This window comes from Heteronotia binoei, chromosome 5, assembly GCF_032191835.1.
Source record: "Heteronotia binoei isolate CCM8104 ecotype False Entrance Well chromosome 5, APGP_CSIRO_Hbin_v1, whole genome shotgun sequence".
Classification (NCBI taxonomy): Eukaryota; Metazoa; Chordata; class Lepidosauria; order Squamata; family Gekkonidae; genus Heteronotia; species Heteronotia binoei.
In genome coordinates this window covers 14,927,922-14,943,961 of record NC_083227.1, presented here as the reverse complement: position 1 = coordinate 14,943,961, position 16,040 = coordinate 14,927,922, and the positions used below count along the sequence as shown (strand labels likewise).

Sequence of the window (16,040 nt, the reverse complement as noted above, 5' to 3'; positions counted from 1 at the left end):
GACTGAAGTGCCCTCTGGGGTACATGTGGGGAAAGGCAGTTTTTGCAATGGTACAAAGCAACAGTGGCTTGGGGTGGGGGGTCATACTAGTGTTTGTGTGACCCAGATTCGAATCCCCATTTTGCCATGGAAGCTTGCAAGGAAATCTTGGGCCAGTCCCAGGTGCTCAGCCTGGACTACCTCACAGGGTTGTGAGAGAGAGGAAAGAGTTCTTTCCATCCACTTTCACCACCACATGCAAAATGTGATACATCTCTAGTGTGTCCACCCTCACCCCAAATCTTCTCTTTTCTAAAGTGAAAAATCCCAGCCTCTTCAGCCTTCCCTCAAAGGAAAGATGCTCCAACCGCCTATAATCATCTTGGTTGCTCTTTGCCTTCATCTAAACAGACTGATAGGCAGGCAACTTCAGAAGGGATGCCAGTTGTAGAGAGCATTCACACAAAGAGAAGTCAACTGATAACCTCTGACCAAAATTACTAAGTACTCTAATGTATACAAAAAGAGCCCCGTGGCACAGAGTGTTAAAGCTGCAGTACTGCAGTCCTAAACTCTGCTCACAACCTGAGTTTGATCCCCAGCGGAACCTGGGTTTTCAGGTAGCCGGCTCGAGGTTGACTCAGCCTTCCATCCTTCCGAGGTCGGTAAAATGAGTTCCCAGCTTGCTGGGGGGAAAGTGTAAAAGACCGGGGAAGGCAATGGCAAACCACTCCATAAAAAGTCTGCCGTGAAAATGTTGCGAAAGCAACGTCACCCCAGAGTGGGAAACGACTGGTGCTTGGACAGGGGACCTTTTCTTTCCTAAGGTATGCACTTGTATATAAAAAACGTTATGTAGACATGTTAATGTACCAAAACAATAGATAAACTGCTCTCAAAAAGAGTCCAACACACAGTGACCCACAAGTTTGCAAGAGTGGATTCTCTTTTTCAAAGTAAGGTGGGCTCCGTCTGTGCTGTAAAGTCCCAGAAGAACCATGCGCAGTATTTAAATCAACAACTTCACCTCCTCCATAGTGCTGTATTCAGGCAAGGGCTTATATTCATACAAAACTGCTTGTTGAAATTCTTATGCAGTGTTTCAAGGCGACATAAAATCTCCACAAGGATTTCCAAAAGGGCAACGTGCTCAAAATGGCTCCACTATGTACATCAATATGGCTCCACATGTGTACATAACGTTTTTTACATACAAGTGTATACCTTAAAGTACTTAGTAATTTTAGTCAGAGGTTATTAGTTGACGTCTCTTTGTGTGACTGCTCTCTATGTTTGCCATCCCTTCTGAAGCTGCCTGCACATCAATCTGTTTAGAAGATCAGTTTCTATATTGCTTTGATATATCGACATGAGAATATAAAGTTTTTTACGTATAAGTTTATACATTAGAGTTCTTAATAATTTCGGTCAGGGTTCTAGCAGGTGGGAGATCTGACACAGCCAGTCAGTTCCTGAGAGAGCGAGCTAGATTGAATATTTAAAAGTCAGACCTTTACCAGCAAGGCTGGTTTTAAGGAGCGTTGTCCACCTGAGGGAAACACTGGGTATTTTTTTTATGAAATGACAACTTCCTGCACTTAAGTTTGTTTTTCCTCCTGCCCACAGATTCCAATCCTACAAACCTTTTCCCTCCCTTCCCAGCCGATCGGTTTAAAATAAATCTTATCCTGTTTTGTTACAGAAACGCTACCCGCGCCACTATTTGGTTTCTGACAGGTGACACTTTGGTTCACCAGAGGTCCTGGGCAGTGTTTCCTCTAAGCTGAGTGAGTGTGAGCTAGCTCATAGATTTTGAGCTTCATTATATATATACACAGTGTGTGTGTGTGTGTGTGTATAATATATATATACACACACACACACACACACGTTTCCAACTCTGGGGTGACGTTGCTTTCACAACATTTTCACGGCAGACTTTTTATGGGGTGGTTTGCCATTGCCTTCCCCAATCAAAAATGAGCTGACACATTTTTGTCTTAGCTGAGGAAGGAGGACCCCAGAGAGCGCAGTCATTTATGCAGGAGCTCACCACTTTAATGCCAGGAGCTCACAAAGTAGAATTTTTGGTCACAAGGCTCTGCAGCTTAGAGGGAACATTGGTCCTGGCAAGGTAGGACAGGAATGAAAAGCGGTCCCCTTTGCCCCTCTGGCCCTGGCTCATCTCACCCCACCTGTGGCTCCAGGAAAAACACCAGGCTCCACCTTCGACCCAACCATGGTACACCCCCCCCCCCCCCCCGCAAAGCGGCTGCTTTTCCCGGAACTCCCCCTCCTCCAAATCCTATTGCAAGGAGCCCTGCTCAATTCGGCTCCCCTTCCTTCGGCCAAGACCCCAGGAGTTCTCCCCCCTCCCTCTCCTTTTGCATGTTTACCTTTGCACTTTGCAATGTTGAACCAGCTTCTTGCAAACGGGAAATCTGCAGAAACGGTGCTGGCGGTGCGGTCAGCCCGGAAGGTCCCTCTCCCTGAATGCTTCCCCCTTCCCCGCCAGCAAACGCGCATCAAGGCCGTCCCCAAAGCCACCCCTTTGGCTAAAGCAGACCACCGCCGCCACCCCCCCCCAGCCGCTGCAGGCTTCTGTCGCTCCCTCCCAACGGCCGAGCCCCCTCCCTCCCCTTTCTACGGAAATCACATGTCGGGGAGTGCAGCGAATGGCATCTATCTGCCGTACACGTGTTCCCCCCCCCCCTGCACTCCAATCTAGGTAGGGTTGCCCATAGTGGAGGTCTGGGTCTAAAAATACCGGTTGCCAGGAGACATAGGGGGCCCACCCACAACGATAAGGCTAGCATTTAATTTGTATTAAAAAAATAAATATAATGTTAAAAAACACGTAAGTGGAAAGAGGTACAATGAAAACTTTTGCAGATCAAATGTGTGTGTATATATGTGTGTGTGTGTGTATATACTTCATCAGACGATATATATATATATATATTGCAGCATACAAATATTTCCAAGCGGGCAGCCGTGTTAGTCTGAAGCAGTTGAACAAAGCAGGAGTCAAGGGACACTTTTAAGACCAAGTTTTATTTAGAACATAAGCTTTCGTGTGCTCTTAAGCACACTTCATCAGATGAGGAATCCAGCACAGTGAGCAAAGTCATACATAGCTGAGCAGAGCCATAAATAGCTGGTAGGCAGTGGCCCAGAATGCAACATGGAATGAAGCAAGTGAACAGAGTAGGAGTCAAGTGGCGCCTTTAGGACCAACCCATTTTTATTTAGAATGTGAGCTTTCGTGTGCTCTTAAGCACACTTCATCAGACGAGGAATCCAGCACAGTGAGCAAAGCCACACATAGCTGAGCAGAGCCATACAGAGCTGGTAGGCAGTGGCCTAGAATGCAACACGGTACAGATTTAAGAACCAATGACAGTGAAGTGAAATTATCTGGTAGGCAGTGGTTTAGAATGTAAAATGGTACAAGGACAGAATAGTAAAATTAACAAATTGAGCAAACCTTTGACCTGAGTAGCATGAGTATGTGAAAGCAACAAAACAGCAGTATGCAGTAAAATTAAGAAGAAGAAGATATTGGATTTATATCCCGCCCTCCACTCCGAAGAGTCTCAGAGCGGCTCACAATCTCCTTTACCTTCCTCCCCCACAACAGACACCCTGTGAGGTGGGTGGGGCTGGAGAGGGCTCTCACAGCAGCTGCCCTTTCAAGGACAACCTCTGCCAGGGCTATGGCTGACCCAAGGGGGGGGGGAGAACATACGTGTAGGCTTCATATTGTTGTAGAGCTCCTGAGTCGTTTGTAAAATGTGTGCCCCTTTAAGGCTGGGCAGGAAGCAGGAAACAGGAAGGGCTTCAGAGAACAGCCCCTCCCTTTTTTTTCTTTCATTTTCACAGCAAGTAGAGTTCTCCGGAAGAAGATCTAGTAAGTATTTGTGTGTGTGAGAGAGGGAGGGGGCAGGGGATTCCCTGGTTTGGAGGCCCTCCCCCCCCTTTAGAAAGCGTGGGGGGGGGAATGTCTACTGGGCACTCTATTATTCCCTATGGAGAACAATTCCCATAGGGAATAATAGGGAATTGATCTGTGGGTATTGGGGGCTCTGGGGGGGGGCTATTTTTTGAGGTAGAGGCACCAAATTTTTAGTATAACATCTAGTGCCTCTCCCCAAAATACCCCCCAAGTTTCAAAACGATTGGACTAGAGGGTCCAATTCTATGAGCCCCAAAAGATGGTGCCCCTATCCTTAATTATTTCCTATGGAATAAAGGCATTTAAAAAGGTGTGCAGTCCCTTTAAATGTGATGGCCAGAACTCCCTTGGAGTTCAATTATGCTTGTCACATCTTTGTTCCTGGCTCCACCCCAAATGTCTCCTGGCTCCACCCCTAAAGTCTCCTAGCTCCGCCCCCAAAGTCCCCAGATTTTTCTTTAATTGGACTTGGCAACCCTAAAACACAGATGGAAAAGAGGGAGATCTCCAGCCCCCACCCGGAGGCTGGCTACCCTAAATACAATTTAAATTTTAGCTGCATCACAGTAATAATATTGGGACTTCTGTTATATTTTCAAGCTATTAAAAGGTCATTAATATTTTTTAACATATTGTCTAATGTTTAAGAGGGCCCACTTGCCACTGGGCAAACTGACACCCTGGCCAGTTCGCCACTGGTTGCCAATCCCCAGGTGAGGGCAGGAGGTCCCCTGGTTTGGAGGCCCTTCCCCCGCTTCAGGGTCATCAGAAAGCGGTGGGGGGGAGAAGTGTCTGCTGGGTACTCCATTAATCCCTATGGAGACCAGTTCCCGTAGGGTATAATGGAGAATTAATATGTGGTTATCTGTGGCTCAGGGGAGGGGGCTGGTTTTTGAGGTAGAGGCACCAAATTTGCAGCATAGTATCCAATGTCTCTCCCCAAAATACCCTCCCAAGTTTCAAAAGGACTGGGCCTGGGGGTCCCATTCTATGAGCCCCAAAAGGAGGTGCCTCTATCCATTATTTCTAATGGAGGGAAGGCATTTAAAAGATTTGTCTCTTTAAATGTGATGGTCAGAACTCCCTTTGGAGTTCAATTACGCTTGTCACACTCCTGGATCCACCCCCTATGTCTCCTGGCTCCATCCCCAAAGTCTCCTGGCTCCGTCCCCAAAGTCCCCAGATATTTCTTGAATTGGACTTGGCACCCCTAGGGTTGTGTGAGCTCTACCGACCAGCCTCCCACAACTAAGGGAGGGGAGGGGGCTCCGCAGAGGAGGGGAGGAGAAGAGATTTTGGATTCTGCCTCCTTTGCTGGAATGGCGAAGGGAAGCCCAGCCTGACTGGGGAACTGTTTGCTCCCTTTTGCTGGCGCTTCCTTGCATTTGGGGATCTCTCAGGTTGTGCTCTTGGCAGGGCCTCAGCTGAAGACCCCGAGATGGGCTGCCAAAGGCAAAGAGCGGGGGGTGGGGTCCGGGGTGTGTGTGGTGTCTGCCACAGGATTTATATTGTAGGAAGTTGTGTTAGATCAGATTCCATTGACAATAAATACCTGGACATCTGGGATTTTCGGTTGCCTTCAGTGGAAATCCACAGGGGGGTCCACAGGAGGTTGGGGTTCCGTGAGCTAGAATGCCCCTTCCGACATCTTAGTAATCTGCACATGTTCTGAGGAATCTGCCATAGTCTTGGTAAATGTGTACTTAACTGAGTTAGATCCAGGTGGGCAGACCAAGCAGCAGAACAAAGTAGGAGTCAAGTTCACCTTTAAGATGAAGTAGGAGTCTGAATAAAACTTTGTTGGTCTTAAAGGTGCACTTGACTCGTACTTTGTTTAACGGAGTTAGTCCGACTTGATTGCTTTTTATTTGGAAGTCTCTGTGCTGTGAATTGTGCTCCCCTTCCCTGTATTTTGTTTTGCCCCTTTCCCAACACGTTTTGAATCCAACCACCCCTTTCCTTTTTTCTCTCTCTCTTTCTCTTTTACAATAAAACTTCCTATGAAGACTTTGCTTAGTATGATTTATTTCCCAGGGGTTATTTCTGTAAATCTCTTACCCATGAGCTAGATTGCAAGGCAACTACATTTTTCAGAGTTTCTAGCCGGTTTCTTTGCCCCATGGCGCGGAGTGGTAAGCTGCAGTATTTCAGTCCAAGCTCTGCTCATGACCCGAGTTTGATCCTGGCGGAAGCTGGGTTCAGGTAACCAGCTCAAGGTTGACTCAGCCTCACCTATAGGGTGATTAACACATGGAACTCACAGCCACAGGAGATGGTAGCAGCTACAAGCATAGACAGCTTCAAGAGGGGACTGGGTAAACATATGGAGCAGAGGTACATCAGTGGCTATTATCCACAGCATATCCACAGCACTCTCTGTCTGGGGCAGTGATGCTCTGTATTCTTGGTTCTTGGGGGACAAGATTGGGAGGGCTTCTAATGTCCTGGCCCCACTGGTGGACTTCTTGATGGCACTTGGGTTTTTTGGCCACTGTGTGACGCAGTGTTGGACTCGATGGGCCAGTGGCCTGATCCAACATGGCTTCTTATGTTCTTAGAATTCTCTCAGCTGCACCTATGTCACAGGGTGTCTGTTGTGAGGAGGGGAAGGGAAAGGAGATTATAAGCTGCTCTGAGAATGTCAAGTGTAGGGTAGGGTATAAATCCAGTCTCCTCCTCCGCTTCTGCTTCTTCTGTTTCTTCTTCTGCTGCTCCAGCTGTTGCTGCTCTTCCTCCTCCTCCTCTTCCTCCTCTCCTTCACCTCCTCCTCTTCAGGTTCAGGGGCCAATCAACATGCAGGAACAGAGCAGGTATAATGGATTATCTTAGGAAAATGATGGGTAAATACAGGTAAGTCTGCTAAAACACAAGCTAACCCTATTTCAGTATGCTAAGATTTTAGGTTCCAGGGGACACTACTTAGAATGGATGTGTTTATAATCTACAAAGTGAGTTATAGTGAGAAAAAATGAGTTATTGTCATGACTTGAATGACTAGAGCAGTACTGTGCTCTAAGTTAGGATATGTCTTGTGTGGTCTTCAAGGTGGCAATGTGTCATCACTCGTGGGACATTGTGAACCTCCTTTTTTTTGGCCACTGTGTGACACAGAGTGTTGGACTGGACGGGCCATTGGCCTGATCCAACATGGCTTCTCTTATGTTCTTATGTGACACAGAGTGTTGGACTGGATGGGCCATTGGCCTGATCCAACATGGCTTCTCTTATGTTCTTATGTGACAGAGTGTTGGACTCGATGGGCCATTGGCCTGATCCAACAGGGCTTCTCTTATGTTCTTATATGACACAGAGTGTTGGACTGGATGGGCCATTGGCCTGATCCAACATGGCTTCTCTTATGTTCTTATGTGACAGAGTGTTGGACTCGATGGGCCATTGGCCTGATCCAACAGGGCTTCTCTTATGTTCTTATGTGACTCAGAATGTTGGACTCGATGGGCCATTGGCCTGATCCAACAGGGCTTCTCTTATGTTCTTATGTGACACAGAGTGTTGGACTGGATGGGCCATTGGCCTGATCCAACATGGCTTCTCTTATGTTCTTATGTGACTCAGAGTGTTGGACTCGATGGGCCATTGGCCTGATCCAACAGGGCTTCTCTTATGTTCCTATGTGGCACAGAGTGTTGGACTGGATGGGCCATTGGCCTGATCCAACATGGCTTCTCTTATGTTCCTATGTGGCACAGAGTGTTGGACTGGATGGGCCATTGGCCTGATCCAACAGGGCTTCTCTTATGTTCCTATGTGGCACAGAGTGTTGGACTGGATGGGCCATTGGCCTGATCCAACATGGCTTCTCTTATGTTCTTAAGGATCCCCCTTAATCCAGCAGAATCAAGCCATTCCAACAGATGGATAAGAACGCAAAAACATAAGAAGAGTCCTGCTAGATCAGACCAATAGTTCATCAAGTCTAATAGAAGGAAGGGCACAAACCAAAACTTGAAGCAAAATTAATCATGAATTTTGCCCTGTTTGTTTCAGGAACAGAAGTTGATGTCAGATCTACTGTCATGAACTTCCTGTCAATCCTTCTCTGACTGTCTGTTTTTGTCTGAATATAACTGCCATGTTTTAAAGGTATTACTAACCCTGAATTAAGCTTGGGCACATCAAAGTAGAAAACAGAAGGCACCACTTTCGCGCCTCTTTCGCTTTTACTAACAAATGCAGGAATTTGCTCTTTGAAGATAAAGCCTCCAGGGACAGTTTCCCAGGCCAGACCTGGGCCCAGGAAGAATAACCACAGGGGAGATAAGAAAGTTACTGTGAATTTTCACACGTGAATGTAGGATTGTTTATAGACACGTTTAGAGAACCTTTGATGTGCCATCTTTAAGTATGCATGCTACTGTTACTTTGTATCAGTTCCAATACCTAGCTCAATAGAGCCACATGGATTATCAGTAAACCATACTTTGTTTCAACTCAAGGACTGGTTACTTTGAAAATTACATGCTTGACATTTCCATGATTTTAAAAACCAGTTCATGCTGGTTCATGAATGGTACAGAAAGTAGTGGTTTAAAGGGACTCTGCTGCCCCTCAAGTGTTTCATGTGTAAATAAAAAACTGCTAAGAGACACCACAAATTTTAAACAAGACAGTGTAATGTAGAGGTCAGTGGTGTTCTGACCAAGCTTGCACACAGAACTTCAAATAAACAAGAGCATACAGCAAAAAGACATTCACAGAAGACAGTTCAAAAACAGTTTCCAATCACAAAGGAGTAACAATATTCCAGTATTAAGTCCATAGAACATAAAGGAAGCTCTTCCAAAGACGTCTGTTCTAGATATCAAGACTTTTCATCCGTCTTTCTTCAGTTTGGAGGCTTATTTATTACTGGAACCCAATCTTTACAATACATTCATAGAAGACCAACAAGGTTAAGAACATGTCTGTTATGAAAGAAACACATTGTGAATTATATTGAATATTATTTTCTACATGGAGAGACAGTGTTGTTATTCTACAGTTGGCTGATGTGGTGTCATGGCACCCAATGGTCTTTACCCAGTCTCCCATTGGCCAGTCCTGCTGCTGTCTTTTGGACATAATTCTTCAGTGAAGCTCAGGTCAAACTCATATGGCCGCTTCTGTAACTCCAGTCACACTACGGGACCAAATTGGTGAGTTCTTGCAAACATGTTTTCTCCCATGTCTGCACCTGGGCACAAACCCAAAGGGAGACTGTGGGAAGTTATGTGGGAATATGAAGGTTTGCTCTAACCAATGCAGGTTAGGTAACCTGGAGGTTAGCCAGCCCCAAATGCTCCAGGTTTCATCGTCTAATCCCCCAACTTTTGTGGCCATTTGAGCTAACTCTTTCAGTTTGTGCACATTCTTTCCCAAGGTTCCATTTAAATGAATGTAAAAGCAACACTGCTCTCCCACCACAGCACACATGCCACCAGCTTCAGCTGTGAGTCTATCTAGGACTCGATGATTTTGTAAAACTACCCTGGATAGACTATTTAAGTCTTTATATCGGGTGGTTATAGCCTCAGCCGTTTCTAGAAACCCTTCTTCCATAATGTGGTAGATATTACGGACAGCTTTTATAAGATCAGCAATACCCCATGCTGGTATGATTTCTCTTAAGAAATCTATGAATTCATTTCCTTCTTTTAGAAGAAGAAGAAGATATTGGATTTATATCCCGCCCTCCACTCCGAAGAGTCTCAGAGCGGCTCACAATCTCCTTTATCTTCCTCCCCCACAACAGACACCCTGTGAGGTGGGTGGGACTGGAGGGCTCTCACAGCAGCTGCCCTTTCAAGGACAACCTCTGCCAGAGCTATGGCTGACCCAAGGCCATGCTAGCAGGTGCAAGTGGAGGAGTGAGGAATCAAACCCGGTTCTCCCAGATAAGAGTCCGCACACTTAACCACTACACCAAACTGGCTCTTTTAGAGCATTTCCCCCCCCCCCCTTTTAATACCTATGAGCAAAGCTCCCGAAATTAAGAATTTCTCTACTATATATATCCTTCCTTTTCTCTATATTTGCACTCAACCAAGCTAGAATGCACCTCCCACTCCAATGTAGGGGTAAATATTTATAACCCCCCTCTCCACAAACCCAGTATAACCCTGTTTGTGTTAACAGGATGCCACCATCAACTGTAGGATTTGCAGTGTATCTACTGTTGGGATCCTTTAAATAATCCAACTTCAAAGTCTGAATGTATTTTGGTGAGTGACAAACAATGAGTTATAGAAAAAGAGACAGTCATGATACCTGTGAGGAGGGTCCTCATGTAGTTGTATTGCTTTTCCACAGGATACCATGGGTGTTTAATTGTAAAGTATAATTACTTATCCCTGTGATTATACATCCTCCTTGTTTCTGGCAACCGATTGTCATATTTTGTTGTGCTGGGAGTTGTCCCTCTCCTAATTGCCAGCCTTGGTGATTTTGATCAACATAGAGAGTATTGGCACAATATTGAGGGGGAATACTCCCCACCTCAGCTCCTCCTCTTCCCTGGATACACCATTGATGAGATTTTGAGTGTTTGTCCTGGACATGGATATCATAGTGAATGGTATCATTATTTCTTGCCCTGAAGCAGTAACTCTTTACTGGATTCCACCATCTGTCCCGATTTAAGGTTTGGTTATATTTTACCCATAGGAGAGAATCTCCACTAAAGATGGGGCTAATCCAATTCCACCAAGTCTCATTTCTCAGCGGTTCCCACCATAACCCTATTGTCCCCTCTCTTTCTTTGGCACAAATCCAGCATTGAGTCAGGTTCAGTGTCTGTCCTATTTTCTCTAGAGCCGGATATAATGGATGAGTTACTGATAGATGTAAGTATTCCTATTAGAAGAAGAAGATATTGGATTTACCGTATATCCTACCCTCCACTCCGAAGAGTCTCAGAGCGGCTCACAATCTCCTTTACCTTCCTCCCCCACAACAGACACCTTGTGAGGTGGGTGGGGCTGGAGAGGGCTCTCACAGCAGCTGCCCTTTCAAGGACAACCTCTGCCAGAGCTATGGCTGACCCAAGGCCATGCTAGCAGGTGCAAGTGGAGGAGTGGGGAATCAGCCAGTATTATAATGCCCCTGTATAAATCGATGGCGTGGTCTCATTTGGAATACTGTGTGCAATTCTGGTCACCGCACCTCAAAAAGAATATTATAGCATTGGAAAAAGTGCAGAAAAGGCCAACTAGAATGATTACAGACTTGGAACACTTTCCCTATGAAGAAGAGCTTGAGGCTCTTTAGCTTGGAGAAATGTCGACTGCGGGGTGACATGATAGAGGTTTACAAGATTATGCATGGAATGGAGAAGGTAGAGAAAGAAGTACTTTTCTCCCTTTCTCACAATACAAGAACTCGTGGGCATTCAATGAAATTGCTGAGCAGTCGGGTTAGAACGGATAAAAGGAGGTACTTCTTCACCCAAAGGGTGATTAACATGTGGAATTCACTGCCACAGGAGGTGGTGGCGGCTTCAGGCATAGCCAGCTTCAAGAGGGGGTTAGATAAGCTGCTAGAGCTTATTGTACCCTGTGGGGGAGTGCTTTCCTCTGTCTTTGGATCCAGCAAATTCTGATTGTTAAAATATTTTTCTCTTATACAATTCTAATCCTCAGTTTTAGAGTTGCACTCTGCACAAAAGAGCCCTCTCTGTTCCCAAAATTCAATGTTGGTCTCTAATTGGGGCCAATCTTCCCCCAGAGTGGGTAGTATTAAATTTGTAGGTCTTAATTCGTTTACTCTGTGAGCTGCTTCAAGCAGGTGTCTGGTTATAATGTCTAAATGAATACAGATAGGTAATTGTTTTAATCTGTGTACTTGTTCTTAATCAGTACAGTCCTTTTTAATCCCATCTACGATTTAAGCGTTGTTCCACGTCTCTCTCTTTAAACAAACTTTTTGCCTTTCTCTTCATTTTATCTGATGGACTGATTTATTTGTTGTAACTTTTGACTTCAAAGAAGAGGGGAGGAATGTTATAAATGTAGTTTAAAATAATCTCATCCTGATGCATAGGTTTTATGGAATGTAACGCAATGCTTGTTGTGACTGATATGAAAGAAGTTTATTTATTTAGGCAATTTGCATTCCACCCTCTGCCAAAAATGTGCTCAGGGTGGATAACAACATTTTAAAAACAATATAAAACAACAATGAAAACCAAATCAATATGGACAACACAGATGGATAGATCATAAATAAGCTATAGGTGGCAGCTCAGTTGGGCACATATTATATATATAAAGAGTCTAGAGCAGTGAACAGAATAAATTAGTATTACCCTCTTACCGTAGAGGTGGTATCACAGCATACGGCCAGCCGATGGAATAGGACACCCGCTGCCTCAACCAAAGGCCTGGAGGAATAGCTCTGTTTTACAGGCCGTACGAAAAGATAGTAGTTCAGTGAGGGCCCGGATCTCTAGAGGGAGCTGATTCCACCAGGCCGAGGCCAAAGCCGAAAAAGCCCTGGCGGTTGAGAAAAAGAAGAAGATATTGGATTTATATCCTGCCCTCCACTCCAAATCTCAGAGTGGCTCACAATCTCCTTTATCTTCCTCCCCCACAACAGACACCCGGTGAGTGGGGCTGAGAGGACTCTCACAGCAGCTGCCCTTTCAAGGACAACCTCTGCCAGAGCTATGGCTGACCCAAGGCCCTTCCAGCAGGTGCAAGTGGAGGAGTGGGGAATCAAACCTGGTTCTCCCAGATAAGAGTTCGCACACTTAACCACTACACCAAACTGGCAAGTCAGACGTCCTTCAGGCCAGGGACTGTCAGCAGATGTTGTGTGCTGGATCGTAGTGATCTTTGGGGCACATACGCGGAGAGGCGGTCCCGTAGAAATGTCAGTGCCAGGCTGTGTAAGGCTTTAACAGTAACCTTGAAATGGATCTGGTACTCAATTGGTAGCCAGTGGAGTTGACACAGTGCTGGCCGGATGTGTGCCCGGATAGGTATGTGATACTGAAGTCACTCTTCTACTTTCCAGATGCAGAACGTTGCACCAAGTGCCCAGGAGATCAGCATCCCAACATGGACCAGACTCTGTGCATACCCAAACATATTATTTTCCTTTCTTATCTGGAGACTCTGGGGATCGTCCTCATTTTCTTGGTTCTGTTCTTGTCCATAATCACAATTCTCATTTTAGAAATCTTCATTAAATATATTGATACTCCCATAGTCAAAGCCAACAGCCAGGACCTCTCCTTGTCTCTCTCCTGCTTTCCTTTCTGTCCTCTCTTCTGTTCATCGGCCAGCCAAGGAAAGTGACCTACCTTCTCCGACAAACCGTCTTCGGCATCATCTTCTCGGTGGCCATCTCTTCTGTCTTGGCCAGAACAATCACTGTGGTGATGGCCTTCATGGCCACCAAGCCTGGAAACAGGATGAGGAAATGGCTGGGGAAGAGTTTGGCAAACTCTATCACCATTTTGTGTTCCACTGCTCAAGTTGTCCTCTGTGCCATCTGGCTGGGTATCTCTCCCCCTTTCCCGGAGTCTGATATGTACTCCCAACCTGGGTATATCACACTGCAATGCAATGAAGGATCTGCCGTTATGTTTTACGTAGCCCTGGGCTACATAGGCTTCCTAGCTGCCATCTCTTTCACGGTGGCTTTCCTGGCCAGGAAGCTGCCTGGGTCATTCAATGAAGCCAAACTGATCACCTTCAGCATGCTGGTGTTTTGTAGCATGTGGGTGTCTTTTGTGCCCACCTACCTGAGCAGGAAGGGGAAATACATGGTTGCCGTGCAGGTCTTCTCCATCTTGGCCTCCTGTGCTGGCTTGCTGGTTTGCATCTTCATCCCCAAAAGTTACATTATCATAGTGAGGTCTAACCTGAATACCAAGGAACATCTAATGGTAAATAGTAAAGGTGCAATTTGATTCTTAGTACAGCGTTCTCCCATTTTTGCAATACTAACCTACTGTTGTAGTAATAATAATTCTTATTATCATATGGCGTTGTGTGTAGAATAGCCAAGAGATCTTTAGATTTTTTTTTAAATTTTTTTTTAAATTTATTGGATTTATATCCCACCCTCCACTCCGAATTTCAGAATCTCAGGGCGGCTCACAATCTCCTTTATCTTCCTCCCCCACAACAGACACCCTGTGAGGTGGGTGGGACTGAGAGGGCTTTCACAGCAGTTGCCCTTTCAAGGACAACTCCTGCAATAGCTATGGCTGACCCAAGGCCATTTCAGCAGGTGCAAGTGGAGGAGTGAGGAAACAAACTCAGTTCTCCCAGATAAGAGTCCGCACACTTAACCACTACACCAAATTGGTTGACACAAGTTCTAGTTCTTAGCACTGTGCACCACTAGGTGGCAAGCTAGGCTTGTTTTTAGGGGCTGAGAGAGCTCTGAAAGAGCTGTGACTGGCCCAAGGTCACCCAGTTGGCTTCCTGTGCAGGAGTGGGGAATCAAACCCGATTGTCCAGATTAGCGTCCACCACTGTTAACCACTACACCAAACAGGCTCTCAGTGTTGGAAGTAAACTTTCCTCACAAGCGAAGTCTCTAAGAAGCTACTGAAGTAAACTTCCCTCACAAGTGAAGACTCTGAGATTCTACTGAAGTAAACTTCCCTCAGAAGTGAAGTCTCTAAGAAGATACTGAAGTAAACTTCCCACACAAGTTAAGTCTCTGAGATACACTGAAGTAAACTTTCCTCACAAGTGAAGTCTCTAAGAAGCTGCTGAAGTAAACGTCCCTCACAAGTGAAGTCTCTGAGATGCTACTGAAGTAAACTTCCCTCACAAGTGAAGTCTCTGAGATGCTACTGAAGTAAACTTCCCTCACAAGTGAAGTCTCTGAGATGCTACTGAAGTAAACTTCCCTCACAAGTGAAGTCTCTGAAAAGCTACTGAAAAAGAGTTCCTTCACATATACCATAACAGACACTAGTCATGAATCATGACTGCAAGCCTAGAAGCCATTGCAAAGGCCACAGCCAATTTTATCATTTTGGTTTACCTCAGGCCTGCTTCCCACTTGATTCATGTTAATGACTGTGAAGAAACTGCTGGGCTATGCTGGAACGGGGGGGAGGGGTGGGCTCCCTCTTGGGTATCCTGCCCCCCCAGGGAAAGTGTATGCGCAATACATAGCCTCTCCTTCCCGGTGTAGTGAACGCCGCGTGGTCACTGTCCGGCTATGCCTGGCAGATGGTCACTGCAATGGCCTCTCCTGCATTACTGCATCCGTGGCAACACCTTCCCGCTGGTCCCCCCCGTTTCTCACAGAGTTTGCCACGTCATGGTGCGACCGAATGTCTGGCGGTATAACCGGATGGGCAGGCTGGGCTCACCAACCTCGCCAGCCAAGAGAAGGAAAACTCTAACATCAAACCCGGGCAGATAGAGCTCGTTAATGTAACACCTACCACCTGGAGGACTCGCTGCCGGCGTCCCGGCTTACTGAGCCATGGCAGATGACCCCAAGGTGAAAGGGTGGAGCCAGTACTGCGCACACTGTGCTTCACCTAAAAATTCCTCTGCGCAGGCCTGAAGGGCATATCCACATCCACAACCCACAACACACCAAGTCCTGCAGCGATGGGCAAGGGGTGAAACGGCAGGTGGAAGATGCCACTGGAAGCCGCAGTCCCGATCCTGCATGTAGGCGGTTCAGGGTATTGGTCGCCTGATGCTGACCCGGAGACGAAAGCATCTTTCGGCAGCACCCTGAACGACCAAGCAGCCTTATCTAGGGACAGCACTGCTTGCTCCACACGGAGAGGGGTCTAGAAAAGGTGGCCTAAACAAAGCTCGTCTCCCCCACCCCAGTTGGCTAGCTGCAGTCAACGGGCATCCTTACTTGCGGTCAATCAATGTTTACAAAGCGGTTGTGATGACAACCCTCATCTACGGCTCCAAATCGTGGGTTTTATACCGTCATCACCTGCGACTCCTTGAGCGCTTTCATCAGCGCTGCCTTCGCACCATCCTCAGCATCCACTGGAGTGACTTTGTGACCAACACTGAAGTCCTCAAGAGGGCGGAGGTTACAAGCATCGAAGTACTGCTGTTGAAGACGCAGCTGCGCTGGGCAGGGCATATTTCTAGGATGGAAAACC

General features: G+C 46.3%; 1 protein-coding gene and 1 pseudogene across 1 annotated transcript in view; one reads left to right on the top strand and one right to left on the bottom strand.

Annotated features, from left to right (window-relative positions):
• The window catches only part of LOC132571055 (oocyte zinc finger protein XlCOF6-like), a 74,435-nt gene extending 71,869 nt beyond the window's left edge, over positions 1-2,566 (bottom strand). The window contains exon 1 of the mRNA XM_060237692.1: positions 2,376-2,566. The gene's annotated coding sequence lies outside the window, so the exon portion shown is untranslated. The remainder of the gene's footprint in view (positions 1-2,375) is intronic.
• The window catches only part of LOC132571738 (oocyte zinc finger protein XlCOF6-like), a 317,052-nt pseudogene that overhangs the window by 253,732 nt on the left and 47,280 nt on the right, over positions 1-16,040 (top strand).